Genomic DNA, 15939 nt, shown 5'->3' on the forward strand with positions numbered 1-15939 from the left:
GAGATTATTAGCAAGGAGTGGGATAGACCCGGTGTGCCTTTTTCCCCTCCTCCCATATTTAGGAAAATGTTTCCTATAGACCCCACCACACGAGACTTATGGCAGACGGTCCCTAAGGTGGAGGGAGCGGTTTCTACTTTAGCTAAGCGTACCACTATCCCGGTGGAGGATAGTTGTGCTTTTTCAGATCCAATGGATAAAAAATTAGGTTACCTTAAGAAAATGTTTGTTCAACAAGGTTTTATCTTACAGCCCCTTGCATGCATTGCGCCTGTCACTGCTGCAGCGGCATTCTGGTTTGAGTCTCTGGAAGAGGCCATTCGCACAGCTCCATTGGATGAAATTCTGAACAAGCTTAAAGCACTTAAGCTAGCTAACGCATTTGTTTCTGATGCCGTTGTACATTTAACCAAACTTACGGCTAAGAACTCCGGATTCGCCATCCAAGCACGCAGAGCGCTATGGCTTAAATCCTGGTCAGCTGACGTGACTTCTAAATCTAAATTGCTTAATATTCCTTTCAAAGGGCAGACCTTATTCGGGCCCAGCTTGAAAGAAATTATCGCTGACATTACGGGAGGTAAGGGTCATGCTCTACCTCAGGACAGGGCCAAATCAAAGGCCAAACAGTCTAATTTTCGTGCCTTTCGTAACCTCAAGGCAGGAGCAGCATCAACTTCCTCCGCTCCAAAACAGGAAGGAGCTGTTGCTCGTTACAGACAGGGCTGGAAAACTAACCAGTCCTGGAACAAGGGCAAGCAGGCCAGAAAACCTGCTGCTGCCCCTAAGACAGCATGAAGAGAGGGCCCCCTATCCGGAAACGGATCTAGTGGGGGGCAGACTTTCTCTCTTCGCCCAGGCTTGGGCAAGAGATGTCCAGGATCCCTGGGCGTTGGAGATCATATCTCAGGGATATCTTCTGGACTTCAAAGCTTCTCCTCCACAAGGGAGATTTCATCTTTCAAGGTTATCAGCAAACCAAATAAAGAAAGAGACGTTTCTACGCTGTGTACAAGACCTCTTACTAATGGGGGTGATCCACCCAGTTCCACGGACGGAACACGGGCAGGGATTCTATTCAAATCTGTTTGTGGTTCCCAAGAAAGAGGGAACCTTCAGACCAATCTTGGACTTAAAAATCCTTAACAAATTCCTAAGAGTTCCATCATTCAAAATGGAAACTATTCGAACCATCCTACCCATGATCCAAGAGGGTCAGTACATGACCACTGTGGATTTAAAGGATGCCTACCTTCACATACCGATTCACAAGGATCATTATCGGTACCTAAGATTTGCCTTCCTAGACAGGCATTACCAGTTTGTAGCTCTTCCCTTCGGGTTAGCTACGGCTCCAAGAATCTTTACAAAAGTTCTGGGCTCACTTCTGGCGGTACTAAGACCGCGAGGCATAGCGGTGGCTCCGTACCTAGACGACATTCTGATACAAGTGTCAAGTTTTCAAACTGACAAGTCTCATACAGAGATAGTTCTGGCATTTCTGAGGTCGCATGGGTGGAAGGTGAACGTGGAAAAGAGTTCTCTATTACCACTCACAAGGGTTCCCTTCCTAGGGACTCTTATAGATTCTGTAGAGATGAAAATTTAACTGACGGAGGCCAGGTTATCAAAACTTCTAAATGCTTGCCGTGCCCTTCATTCCATTCCACACCCGTCAGTAGCTCAGTGCATGGAAGTAATCGGCTTAATGGTAGCGTCAATGGACATAGTACCATTTGCGCGCCTGCATCTCAGACCGCTGCAATTGTGCATGCTAAGTCAGTGGAATGGGGATTATTCAGATTTGTCCCCTCTACTAAATCTGGACCAAGAGACCAGAGATTCTCTTCTATGGTGGCTTTCTCGGCCCCACCTGTCCAAGGGGATGACCTTTCGCAGGCTAGATTGGACGATTGTAACAGACGCCAGCCTTCTAGGTTGGGGCGCAGTCTGGAATTCCCTGAAGGCTCAGGGATCATGGACTCAGGAGGAGGTTTAGAAAAGGGCTTATCCGCTAGTTCGTTAAAAGGACAGATTTCTGCTCTGTCTATTCTTCTACACAAGCGTCTGGCAGAAATTCCAGACGTTCAGGCTTTTTGTCAGGCTTTGGCTATGATTAAGCCTGTGTTTAAGACTGTTGCTCCGCCGTGGAGCTTAAACTTAGTTCTTAACGTCCTGCAAGGCGTTCCATTTGAACCCCTTCATTCCATTGATATTAAGCTGTTATCTTGGAAAGTTCTGTTTTTGATGGCTATTTCCTCGGCTCGAAGAGTCTCTGAGTTATCTGCCTTACATTGTGATTCTCCTTATCTGATTTTTCATTCAGACAAGGTAGTTCTGCGTACTAAACCTGGGTTCTTACCTAAGGTAGTTTCTAACAGGAATATCAATCAAGAGATTGTTGTTCCATCATTGTGTCCTAACCCTTCTTCAAAGAAGGAACGACTTTTGCATAATCTGGACGTAGTCCGTGCCCTGAAGTTCTATTTGCAGGCAACTAAAGATTTTCGTCAAACTTCTTCCCTGTTTGTCGTTTACTCTAGACAGAGGAGAGGTCAAAAGGCTTCGGCTATCTCTCTCTCTTTTTGGCTTCGTAGTATAATACGTTTAGCCTATGAGACTGCTGGACAGCAGCCTCCTGAAAGGATTACAGCTCATTCTACTAGGGCTGTGGCTTCCACCTGGGCCTTTAAAAATGAGGCTTCTTTTGAACAGATTTGCAAGGCTGCGACTTGGTCTTCACTTCACACTTTTTCAAAGTTTTACAAATTTGACACTTTTGCTTCTTCGGAGGCTATTTTTGGGAGAAAGGTACTTCAGGCAGTGGTTCCCTCCGTTTAAAGTTCCTGCCTTGTCCCTCCCTTCATCCGTGTACTTTAGCTTTGGTATTAGTATCCCATAAGTAATGGATGACCCGTGGACTGACTACACTTAACAAGAGAAAACATAATTTATGCTTACCTGATAAATTTATTTCTCTTGTAGTGTAGTCAGTCCACGGCCCGCCCTGTCTTTTAGGCAGATCTAAATTTTTAATTAAACTCCAGTCACCACTGCACCCTATGGTTTCTCCTTTCTCGTCTTGTTTTCGGTCGAATGACTGGATATGACATGTGAGGGGAGGAGCTATATAGCAGCTCTGCTTGGGTGATCCTCTTGCAACTTCCTGTTGGGGAAGAGATATAATCCCATAAGTAATGGATGACCCGTGGACTGACTACACTACAAGAGAAATAAATTTATTAGGTAAGCATAAATTATGTTTTATTGAAGTTACAGCTTTAAAAACAAAAGAGCAACAGTTTAAAACGGCAGACCAGGGTCACAGCACAGCAAATGCAGACATGTTTCGTGTGGGTCTACCACACTTGATCACTGCTAGTTACTGCCGCTGCTGGGACCTCTATTTGAAGAGAAATACACACAGTAAAGGGCCATAATACCCAAATGTTGAAAACACTTGAAAGTGATGCAGTATAGCTGTAAAAAGCGGACTAGAAAATATCACCTGAACATCTCTATGTAAAAAAGAAAGATATTTTACCTCAAAAGTTACCTCAGTAGCCACATCCCATTGTAAAGGATTTCTAAGAAGCATTTTAGTATGTCTGTCCTGGGACAGCTAAGTGGATGAGCCTCGTGCACTCTCATATTATTTCCCTATTGAGCTTACTATGAAATCTCATGAGACTTAAGTGAAATCTCATGAGATCACAGTAAAAGAGTTCATGACCTCAGCACTGCTGATGCTGATCGGCTGCTGTTCATTTCTTCATTTTTTTTTATTTTTATTTTTTTTTACCTGCAGCTGAGCAGCAGTTGAGTATAACTTTTTACACAGAACTTACTCTGCTGAGCTGAGGATATTGTGAGGTAAAATATCTTCCTTTTTTTACATAGAGATGCTCAGGTGATATTTTCCTGTCAGCTTTTTACAGCTATACTGCATCAGTTTCAAGTAATTTAGCATATGAGTATTATGTCCCTTTAATTAAAAACAATTAGTTAACCCCTTCCTGCCTATCTTAACATTTATTTCTAACACAGACCTCTATAAAAGGTTGTCTGATACTAACCTATGTGGTCATTTGATTACTTATGTTCAAAGTCTTAATTTCACATCTTTTAGATATATACATGCTGACTATTTATTATGTTCATTATGTCTTTTTGTTTTACTTTTTGAACCTTTTAAACTTTTTCAATTATTAGGGGTTTTGGTGGATATTATATGAAGTGAACCTTATTAGATCAAAAGCATCTAGATGAATAAATTTCGCTTTCCATAGTTATCCCCTGGGGATGTCTGGTATTTAAGTAAAGATTAACTGTGCCTCCTTAAAATTAAATTTGTACTCCCTGTCCCCTCCTCTCCTATGTTGAGGGACATGGTCTATACCTTGGATTGACAAAAGTGATACCTCCCCTGAGATAATCAATTGATAGCATCTGTCATATTGAAATGTGGCCCCTAAGCTGAGACTAAGCTTCTACTATATCGGGAGCTAAATTACAGTTATCACTATCTAAAATTCTCATTAAGCTCCTCCTACTGTATATCGAGAGCTGATTTAGCTTTATCTCAATTTCCACATATCAACACATTCTTCTATTCATTCTTGCTATTTACATTTTTTACAAAGCTGCTTTCTAGTAAGCAAATTTTAAAAAGGAGACAGCGCTCCAAGTGCGGAATCCCTGACGTGCGTTTCACATACTACTCTGGTTTCTTCACAGTCATGGCTGGAAAGTATATGTGGTTAAGAGTTCGCTCACTCCTTTTACAAGGGTGGTGTTCTGGGGCTAATCATAGATTCAGTCTCCACGAGGCAAGCTACGGAGGCTGCAGTCTCTGTCTCATGCTAGGTATGCTCCATACATGAAGGTCGGGTGTCTGATTGGGGCAGCATCAGATGCAATTCCATTTGCAGCGTCCTCTGCATCTAAGCACGCTGAAGCAGTGGAATGTCCCAGTTAAATTATTTAGACCTGTTTGTTAGACAGACTCTGTCTTGGTGGATATCCTTCACTCCAGTTTCTCGGGATTGTTTTCTGCATTCGCCATGGGTAATAATCTCCACAGACGTCAGGTTGGGGAGCAGTCTGGGTTCTGAAAGGTCTCAGGATGTTTGTTTGCCTCAAGAGGAGAAGCTACCAATAAATGTCTTGGATCTCCTGTGACCTTCAGGGCGCTTCAGGCTAGGCCTCTGTTTAGATCCGTTCTTTTAATTTACTTTCAGCCAGACACAGCCGTATCCTGTTCCAATCATCAAGGGGTTATGTGCAGTAATGGAGGTGTCTCGTATTCTGCATTGGACAGAGCCTCTCCACTGTACCATTTTAGCCATTCACATTCCTGAGGTCAACATCTGGGACGCAAATTATTTGCTTCCACCCATTGCCCTGCTACCAATGGTGATTACTGGATCAAGCAATATTAATAGGACCTGCATGGCTTTGCTGGACATGGTACGCAGATCTGGTCCAGATGTCCAGCTCTCCTTCATGGCTTCTGCCACAATGTCCGGATCTACTAATTCACGGTCCATTTTTTGTCAAAATCTTCAATCTCTCAGTTTACCAGCCTGGTGAATGAACACTTAGAATTAGAAAAACCTCTTGACAAAGTAGTGTCATAGAGATCTTTATTCAGGCTTTTAAGTCTGTCTCTAGAAAAAATTACCTCAAGGTGTGGAAACTGTCTGTGGCTTGATATTTTTATGTTCTAAGATGCAAATAATAGTGTATATTTATTTAAAACAACTATTACCTTTCTGATTACACTACTGTACTGTCTTTCTAATGGTGCTTTGTATACAAAAGTATTTAAATTATCTAAAACTATCTTTTAGGTTAAAGAATATTAAACCCAAATTTTTTCTTTCATGATTCAGATAGAACATGCAATTTTAAGCAACTTTCTAATTTACTTCTATTATCAATTTTTCTTTGTTCTCTTGGTATCTTTATTTGAGTAAGCAATAATTTAATGTTAGGAGCCGGCCCATTTTTGGTTCAGTACCCTGGTTAGCACTTGCTGATTGGTGGCTACATGAGCTACACCAGTGTTTCTCAACCACAGTCCTCAAATACCCCCAACAGGCCATGTTTTCATTATATCTGAACTAGAGCACAGGTGAAATAATCAGCTGATGGGCGAGAATGGGCCAGCTCAAAAGCTTCAATTCCTGCTTTTCAAATAAAGATACCAAGGGAACAAAGTAAAATTGTTAATATGAGTAAATGAGAAAGTTGCTTAAAATTGCATCTTCTATCTGAATCATTAAAGAAAAAGTTTGGGTTTAATATCCCTTTAAATGTATAAGCTTTATTATGTAAATAATGCCTAAATGACATGATATTGTTGTTTATACTTGGTTTTATTCCCTCTCCAAACTGTCCCATTTTAAAGATGGAAATATTCCAAAATCCATTCAGTAATCCAAACCTTTTCCAGTCCCAAGCAGTGTGAAAAAAGTATTTTTTACCTGCACTTTTTGGGGTACAGGGGGTCTTAGAAGTACACATCATTTCTTGTTTTTAAAGGGAATTCTGCCCCTTCAAATGAAGGGTAAATGCCTCTTAAGATGCAGTTGATAATAATAAAAATGGTGAGCACCAGCTATACTATGCACCAGGACATTTTTGATTTGGGGTAAGGGACTGCAATAGAACCCCTATCTGTCAGCTCAATGACCTTTTAGGAAAAGGGATTCTGCAGTTGAAAACACATTTTATGAACACGTTACCTCTTCTTTCACTTAAATGCAGGTGATCAATGGAAAAACAATTCATTTACGTGCTATGTATTTTTCTAGGAAAGTTACAAAAAGCATGTGTCATTCTTGTTTGTATCTGAGTTTGTTTGGTTGAAGTATTTGGTTGCATACATTGTATGGCTGTAGGTTAGATAACCATGGAGGAAGAGACTTGGGGCCCGATCCGATATGCAGCGTCGCCCGATTTTGCGATGGTTTGGTATCCTAAATACAGCGTAAGGACTTACGTGGCGAAAATGGAGAAATCTTACTCCATTTTCACCTCGCCACAAAATGCAGCCGTAGTAAGCTTTACGCTGTCTATTGGAGCCCCGTAACTCCCTAAACTAGCTGCCAAATAAAACCTAACACCTAACGCATGGGCAATGTCTATCTACCTGTCAACCGCGATCTGCTAAATAAAACCTAACACCTAACGCATGCGCAATGTCTAGCTACCTGTCAACCGCGATCCCCCGCCGCAATCCCTAATAAAGTATTTAACCCCTAAACCGCCGCTCCCGGACCCCGCCGCCACCTAATAAAGTTATTAACCCCTAAACCGCCGCTCCCGGACCCCGCCGCCAGCTATATTAAATCTATAACCCCCTAAAGTGAGCCCCTACCCCGCCGCCATCTACCTTACCTACCCCCTAAAGTGAGCCCCTACCCCGCCGCCATCTACCTTACCTACCCCCTAAAGTGAGCCCCCTACCCCGCTGCCATCTACCTTACCTACCCCCTAAAGTGAGCCACTTACACCGCCATCTACCTTACCTACCCCCTAAAGTGAGCTCCTTACACCGCCGCCATCTATCTTACCTACCCCCTAAAGTGAGCCCCTTACACCTGCCGCCATCTACCTTACCTACCCCCTAAAGTGAGCCCCTTACACCGCCGCCATCTACCTTACCTACCCCCTAAAGTGAGCCCCTACCCCGCCGCCATCTACCTTACCTACCCCCTAAAGTGAGCCCCCTACCCCGCCGCCACCTACCTTACCTACCCCCTAAAGTGAGCCCCCTACCCCGCCGCCATCTACCTTACCTACCCCCTAAAGTGAGCCCCTTACACCGCCATCTACCTTACCTACCCCCTAAAGTGAGCCCCTTACACCTGCCGACATCTATCTTACCTACCCCCTAAAGTGAGCCCCTTACACCTGCCGCCATCTACCTTACCTACCCCTAAAGTGAGCCCCTTACACCGCCGCCATCTACCTTACCTACCCCCTAAAGTGAGCTCCTACCCCGCCGCCATCTATTTTAAAAATATTAACCCCTAATTTAATCCCCCTACACCGCCGCCGCCTATATTAAACACATTAACCCCTAATCTAATCCCCCTACACCACCGCCAGCTATATTAACCCTAATTATATTAGGGTTAATATAGGTAATATCGTTATTATATTATATATATATATATATATATTTATATATATATATATATATATATATATATATATATATATTTATATTTATATTTATTTATATATATATATATATATATATATATATATATATATATATATTAAGTATAATAACCCTATCTAACTCTAACATGGATAACTAAATTCTTATTAAAATAAATCTAATTAATATTATTAATTAAAATATATTCCTATTTAAATCTAAATACTTACCTATAAAATAAACCCTAAGATAGCTACAATGTAACTAATAATTACATTGTAAGCTATTTTAGGGTTTATATTTATTTTACAGGTAACTTGGTATTTATTTTAACTAGGTACAATAGCTATTAAATAGTTAATAACTATTTAATAGCTACCTAGTTAAAATAATTACCAATTTACCTGTAAAATAAATCCTAACCTAAGTTACAAATACACCTACACTATCAATAAATTAAATAAACTACAAATATCTAAACTAAAATACAATTAAATAAACTAACACTAAATTACAAAAAATAAAAAAATATTACAAGATTTTAAAGCTAATTACACCTATTCTAAGCCCCCTATTAAAATAATAAAGCCCCCCAAAATAAAAAAAAATTCCCTACCCTATTCTAAATTAAAAAAGTTAACAGCTCTTTTACCTTACCAGCCCTCAAAAGGGCCTTTTGCGGGGCATGCCCCAAAGAAAACAGCACTTTTGCCTGTAAAAAAAACACAATACCACCCCCAACATTACAACCCACCACCCACATACCCCTATTCTAAACCCACCCAAACCCCCCTTAAAAAACCTAACACTACCCCCCTGAAGATCTCCCTACCTTGTCTTCACCCAGCCGGGCAGAACTCTTCATCCGATCCGGGCGATGTCCAATCAAGCGGCAGAGAAGTCTTCTTCCATCCGGGCGATGTATTCAATCAATCGGCAGAGAAGTCTTCTTCCATCCGGGCGATATCTTCAATCAAGCGGCAGTGAAGTCTTCTTCCATCCGGGCGATGTCTTCAAGCAAGCGGCAGTGAAGTCTTCTTCCATCCGGCGATGTCTTCAAGCAAAGCGGCATCTTCAATCTTCTTTCTTCGCTCCTCCGCCGCGTAGCATTACTGTCTCAGGGCTTGGCAGCGCTCTGAAGTCTACCGTGCACTAACCTCTCATGTGTGCTGTTCCCAAAGTCTTTACAAGTAGGGGGTAGGTAAGGTAGATGGCGGCAGGTGTAAGGGGCTCACTTTAGAGGGTAGGTAAGGTAGATGGCGGCGGTGTAAGGGGCTCACTTTAGGGGGTAGGTAAGGTAGATGGCGGTGTAAGGGGCTCACTTTAGGGGGTAGGTAAGGTAGATGGCGGCGGGGTAGGGGGCTCACTTTAGGGGGTAGGTAAGGTAGATGGCGGCGGGGTAGGGGCTCACATTAGGGGGTTATAGATTTAATATAGCTGGCGGCGGGGTCCGGGAGCGGCGGTTTAGGGGTTAATACATTTTTTATTGTTAGGATATTGAGGGAGGATAGCGGATAGAGGGTTAGATGTGTCGGGCTATGTTTGGGAGGCGTGTTAGACAGTACGAGTGATTTTATAACTTAGTCAGGTTTTGTAGGCGCCGGCAGTTTCTAAAGTGCCGTAAGTCACTGGCGACTCCAGAAATTTGTACTTACGCAGATTTCTGGACATCGCTGGTTTGTCAGACTTACGGCACTTTAGCCTCTGACGGCGCCGTATATAGCTCGAGTTGCAAGCTGAAACTACGGGCGGCGGGGGTTCCCTCGCTTGCGCCGCAAACTATGATCTTTATCGGATCGCGCCCTTGATGTGGTCCTGGGCCTATCACCATTTGACCAAATGCTGTAATTACCTCTTCCATTTTGCTTTTAATCTTGCTTTGTGTATGTAAGATAGTGTTAGTCTTTCTATGTACTGTGCAAAAAAAGTGATCACTTCCACTATTAGACACTTTTGTGATTTTCTATGAATATATTCTATCTCATATCCCTTGTCTCCTCTTCTGCGTGGAGGGAAATTAGACCCCCAATTGAAATAGGGGAATTTCCTCTTTTGAATATTGGGTCACTTATACTTATTTTGCTCGTGATGTGCCCCCCAATAAAAAAAAGTGTACTTGACATTTTAGATTAAGGACATACTCTGAGGTCATGATCCTCCTATAAATAGGTGATCACTTTTGACAATAACTTATTCGGTGTATTTATGTTCACAAGCTGATAGGAGCTTCTATCCTCTAAGATTTACTTCTTAGAAATATGGAGCTCATATTCCATTAGGTAACTGATGGCAATAGGAATGACAGTCAAATAGTCACTAATCTATGTATGTCTAAATGTTATTGTTTTGAGAAGATAATTTGAGGCAAATGAAACCTCAAAACAGACAATATTGGAAACGGTGCATCCCAATAACAGATTGTCTTGCTATACACTGTTTTTGTGGAGTTTAGTCATGCAGCATAACAGAGAATGTGGGACTTTAATGCTAATTGGCAAGTGAGGCACTGTTGCAGCTTTTTATTGGCTGTACCACCTGATAGCAAAAAAAATTAAAAAAGCAAAACGGCTCAGGCATATGGGAGGCCCGGGGAATTTGGTTAATTTTACCTATGGAGGTATAAATAAACTTTTAAACAAGACTGTCTGCCAGTACCTAAGATGGTGGTGACCAGTGCATAGACATAAGGTTTGGGGTAGCTTGTCGCATGGATTGTAGTTGCAGCAGTGAATCAGGCAGTTCAAGAATTATTTTGGTTAGGATGAGAGATGGAGGAAATATGGTAAGCCTCTCTGAATAGGTGTGTTTTCAAGGAGCTTCTGAAGCTTTACAAGGTTGGAGACGGTCTTATGGAGCGGGGTAGTGAGTTCCAGAGGACAGGAGCAGCACGTGAGAAGGCATGGAGATGGGAGTGGGACGAAGAGATAATAGAAGGGGAGAGGCGTAGGTCAGAGGTTGATCGAAGAGGACGGGTGGGGGAATATTTGGAGATGAGAGAGGAAATATAGGGAGTGAGGCTGTTGAGTGCTTTGTAAGTTAGTTAATAATTTAAATTGTATTCTGGAGTGTATGGGGAGCCAGTGTAGAGTTTGGCAGAGCGGAGCAGCTGATGTAGATCAGCGACTTAGGTGGATGAGTCTAGCTGAAGCATTCATAATAGATTGGAGGGAGGAGAGGCAGTGTTTTGGAAGGCCATTTAGAAGTAGATTGCAAAAGAAAAAAAAAATGTGTTTCTGTAGTTTTTTTGAGTAAGGAAGGGACAAATTCTGGAAATTTTGCGTAGGTATGCACGGCAGGATTTGGCAAGTGCTTGTATATGTTGGTTGAATGTGAGTTCTGAGTCAAGTGTAACCCCAAGACAATCTGGATTCCACTCAGCTGGAAGGGTTAAAAGTGATCCCTGTGAGTCTGAATCAATCTGAGGTTTAGAGAGAAAACTGCACCAAATAATAGTAAAACCTTTTATTCAGTCAGGTTAATAAAACATGCAACACGTTTCTCAGACATGCAAGTCCGTTTCATCAGGCATACTAAAACAATGCAGTGTCTCTCTATTTATTGACCAAATAATGAACCTTTGTCATGGTAACTCATGCAGCTGCGGTTAATAGCATAGTGACCCACAAAGCTGCACTTGTTATCATGACAGTTCTAATTTAAAGTCAAGACAATATACATACCTAAAACCTAAAAGTGTGAATGATCTGAAGCCATTCCATCTAAACAATATTGGTACAAAAACAGATACATATACCACACAAACCCCATTACTAAGCATTATATAATTCTTAATCCAGTCGTATGTTAGTTCCTGATTAATCAGTTAGTTCCACAAAACCACCTTTTGTGGTTTGGTCACGTGACTGCTAGTTGGACTCCTAGCTCAAAACACACGATTGGTCCACTCTACTTTGAACCCTCCAAATGAGTGGAATTCTGATTGCCTGTGAAACCCAGGTGGCCAGTCAGCTGGAGGCTGTTGAGATCCAGCTTGCTCAATAAGCACTTATCCATAGTGCTTTATTCATTGTGAGTAACCTTTTGGGAATTTTTATTCTGATCAATATATGTTTTGCACCATGAGGCACCCTTCTATTTTCAATTCCATCTAATCGCATGAGGCTGCAATTTTTTTTACCTAAACACTAAAAAAATCACTCCTCCAGGCAGTGGACCAGAAAGCATCACATCAGTATCAGAACATGTAATGCTACTGCCGCCATTTTACTTGTTTTGTCTGTTCCAGCGACAACAACTTCAGATTAGCTCTTCCACATAAGGCACATGGTGGGGGGAGTATGTCTGTTACAGCTAGAGCTTTGGCTAAGTACTCTCAGCGCTAGGGAAGAGCCTATAGCAGAGCATCCTCAGTGCTGCTGGAAACTTCCTGCAGAGCAAAAGCTCTGGTTTGTTGCTCTAGTCTTGAGGTGTGCTCAGACATGGAAGATGGAGGACTTGTGGGGCTCTTTTCTTTGGCCTTTTCAGTCTGCAGTGCAAACTGTAAAGGGAACAAGCCGCTGTTTTGAACAGTTAAGCATGTTTTAATGCAAAATGTACAATTTTTTTGTTTTGTTTTTCATTATTGCAAAGCCCTAATATACATGATAGAAAAAAATGTTTGAATGTAATGTTCCTTTAAATACAGGGATTTTTGTCACTAAATTCCTTTTCTTCATAAAAGTAAAGAGTCCACAGCTGCATTCATTACGTTTGGGAATTCAGAACCTGGCCACCAGGAGAAGGCAAAGATACCCCACACAAAGGCTTAAATACCTCTCCCACTTCCCTCATCCCCCAGTCATTCTTTGCCTTTCGTCCCAGGAGGTTGGCAGAGAAGTGTCAGAAGTTTTGATAGTCTCTTATGGAGGTTAGTACTCTTCGGCATGGGACTGGAGTTTTAAGTTATCCTGTCAGCCTCTCAGTGAGAGCATGGACGAGAGATGCAGGGAGAGTCTTTCTGCAAACCTATCCCGACTCATATTAACAGCTCCACAAGCAGTCGGCGTGGACGAGTTTCTCTGCCTGCTTTCTTCTCTCAAGTCCATGGCAGAGGCGAGGCTACTATCTGTCACACTTGAAAGGCTGTGTTCCTGTTCCACAACGTAGATTCCGGTAAAATTGTTTCATTTTACTTTGTTAAGATTGTATTGTAATCCAAATGTTTTCCCGAGAGGCTCTTACCTTGTGGGATTAACTATAATTCAGGGTCTCAACAAGGCTCCTTTCGTATCTTGGAATCAAGGTTTAATATCTCCTGAGTGGGGGTTATTGAACAAGGGGGGGGGTTTAATCATGTTTGTTATATGATTCGACCTTCTTATGTGTAGTGTTGCTTAGGCTCATGGCTTGTGGAACATAACAGCCTTTGGAAGTGACGCGGCCTTTACGGTTGAGCGCGCTTTTTCTGGACTGCACGGTGCACCTGGTGACCGGGAGTAGTCACGTTTTGGCTCTCCATTTCCGCATTCCTGACCGTGTGGCGATGGAAGAATTCTGGTCCGCTGGTGTCTGGTTCATAGGAGGTGGTGAGTGCCCCAGCCATTGTGGGTGTCAGGTGCCATTTACATTTCTTATTTGGTCCGTTTTTTGTTATCAATATCCCTGTTATGGAGAATTCTGATATTCTGGAGACGGACGTCTCTGCGTCAGATTCTGTTTCTGGTGAAGAATACGAATTGACCCAGGTGATACATGCCCTCCAGTTATGTTCCGAATGCCTATTTTAGAGTGCTCAATTCCTCGGGATCGGGGAATCAAGGGGCCGCTGAGCCGTCTGCCTCTAGGGGTCCAGTTCCCCGAGTGGCGAGTTCCCTATCACCAGCTCTTACTACGCATGCAGGTAACCCAGATTTTGCTTATCCTTCTCTGGAAGGTGGCTTGTTCCCTCCGGAGCTGATGACACGTTTTTGCATGTCCATAACCATGGCTCTGGTGCATCTGCAACTACCAGAAGTTTGCTTACGATATTGTATGTGTTCCGTCAACCTTCGGGGTCAACCGTCGTGGTCGTCTTCTGCTCCGGCGAAGGTATGCTGTGCCTTCCGTTATAGACTGGTGCGCCTTCGTGTCTTACTGAGGCACATGTTGGAGGATCGCATCCTTAATGGATATGGGGATTCTCAGTCTTCTCCTTCGAAAGGCTTGAAGGCTTAGGTATAAGAGGATGAAGTAATCTTCTTATAGCCTTGTTTATTGAGTATCCTTTCCAGTTCTGAGCTGGAAGAACAGGATCCCGGTCCTGCGGGTGTGTATGTTCTTCTTGGGCGATAACCTATGGGTTGCCTTATCTTTTATTTTAATTCGGTTAGGATAATTTTTTATTTTGATATCATATTTATGCATTTCCTTCGGGAATGTTTTCTGGAATTTACTTCTACGGAAGTTTGTTTGGTGCAAGGACATGTTAGTCCTATGTTTGTCTGCTGGTTATCCCCCATCTCTGGGGTCGACTATCTGTGGCCTTGACAGTATCGGCCCGTGGTTTCAGGCTGGTCCTGATTGGGTTCGGATCCTTCTATTCTTGCGGCCTGTTTCAGACAAGTGGCACCTGTTCTGCCTTGCTGGTCCGGTTGGGGTGCCAAGGGCTTCACATTATTTTTGGTGTTATTCCTTGTTTGTAACAAGTTCAGCTAAGCATTTTTAGAGGATCTGAGGGTCTGTGAGGCATGGGGGATTGGTTCAGTCCTTGTTAGCCTTTCTAGCTGGTTGACTGGGACTCAGAGAAGTTCCACTGTGACACACTCTGATGTTCCGTTATTTCTTTCGGAATTTTGAGTGTTTCCTTCCCCGCGTGGGGTTGGAAGTTTGGAGGACTCAGGGCCTCCTTCCCGCCGGTTTCTGGCAGACTTGCCTTTTCAGGGGCTCCTTGGAATTGTCCTTTTTCTGGACCTGTTCCTTTTGAGGCTCTTCCTTTGGGTCGGCTTTCTGGATTTTGTCTGTTCTCCTTAGCGGTTTGGCCGCCTTATAGGGATAGCAAGGTAGCCTTGTGGTTGGAGAAATAGTAATCTGATGATTATACTCTTTTTAAGGAGGGCCATGTGGCTTTTCCTATTCTAGGGAGTTTGTAGTTTCCCTATCAGGGACATTGGGCTGTGTTGTCTCCTTCCCCAAGCTTCGCTTAGGGTTTTTTTCTAATGTGGTTGGGATGCTTTGCATTCTTTTTCCCTGGGCGTGGCCCTTTAGTTACGTACTCTGAGGAGATATGGAGACTAGCCTTTGTTCTACTCACTCTTCGGGTGGCTTGTCCTCAATGTTCTCTCTTGGTCTCTAGAGTCTTGGCGCGTCACTGTCGTGCCCCAGCTCCTTTTCGGAGTTTTGGACTTCCGCAAGGGGTGTTCTCTTCCTTTTGGGTTGGGATCTACGAGTGAATCTTGTTCCCTTTCTCCGGGGTTGTCCGGTTGTTCCCCTGTGAGTTCTGCTTCTTCAGATGGGGTAGTTGTGTTCCCTGGGGTGTGGTTTGTTTTAAACAATTCTGGGGCTCGGACCTTTAGTTTTTGTCTTGAATCTTTCTGGATGTCTGGAAACTTATGATCCCGTGGCTGGTTTGGGGCGATCCATTTTTTCCAGGGACCATAGGTTATGTGCTACGGACTGGCCAGTTGAGTCTGCTAGCAGGTTGGCCAGGATTCTGGGCGCTTCGGATGCACTCCTTATGGCTTGCCTTGTCCTTTGAACGATTTGTGCTCCCCCTCAGGGGGAGTTCTTTCTCTGTTCATTAGTGACGTCTGGATGATTTTCATTCGGCTTTTGTTATCAACAGGCTATGG

The 15939-nt window shown here is 43.0% G+C and overlaps 1 protein-coding gene across 2 annotated transcripts in view; it reads left to right on the plus strand.

Annotated features, from left to right (window-relative positions):
- Positions 1-15939, plus strand: part of EFR3A (EFR3 homolog A) — a 619646-nt gene that overhangs the window by 293437 nt on the left and 310270 nt on the right. The gene's annotated exons all lie outside the window — the stretch shown is intronic.

Source organism: Bombina bombina, chromosome 5 (assembly GCF_027579735.1).
Source record: "Bombina bombina isolate aBomBom1 chromosome 5, aBomBom1.pri, whole genome shotgun sequence".
NCBI lineage: Eukaryota > Metazoa > Chordata > Amphibia > Anura > Bombinatoridae > Bombina > Bombina bombina.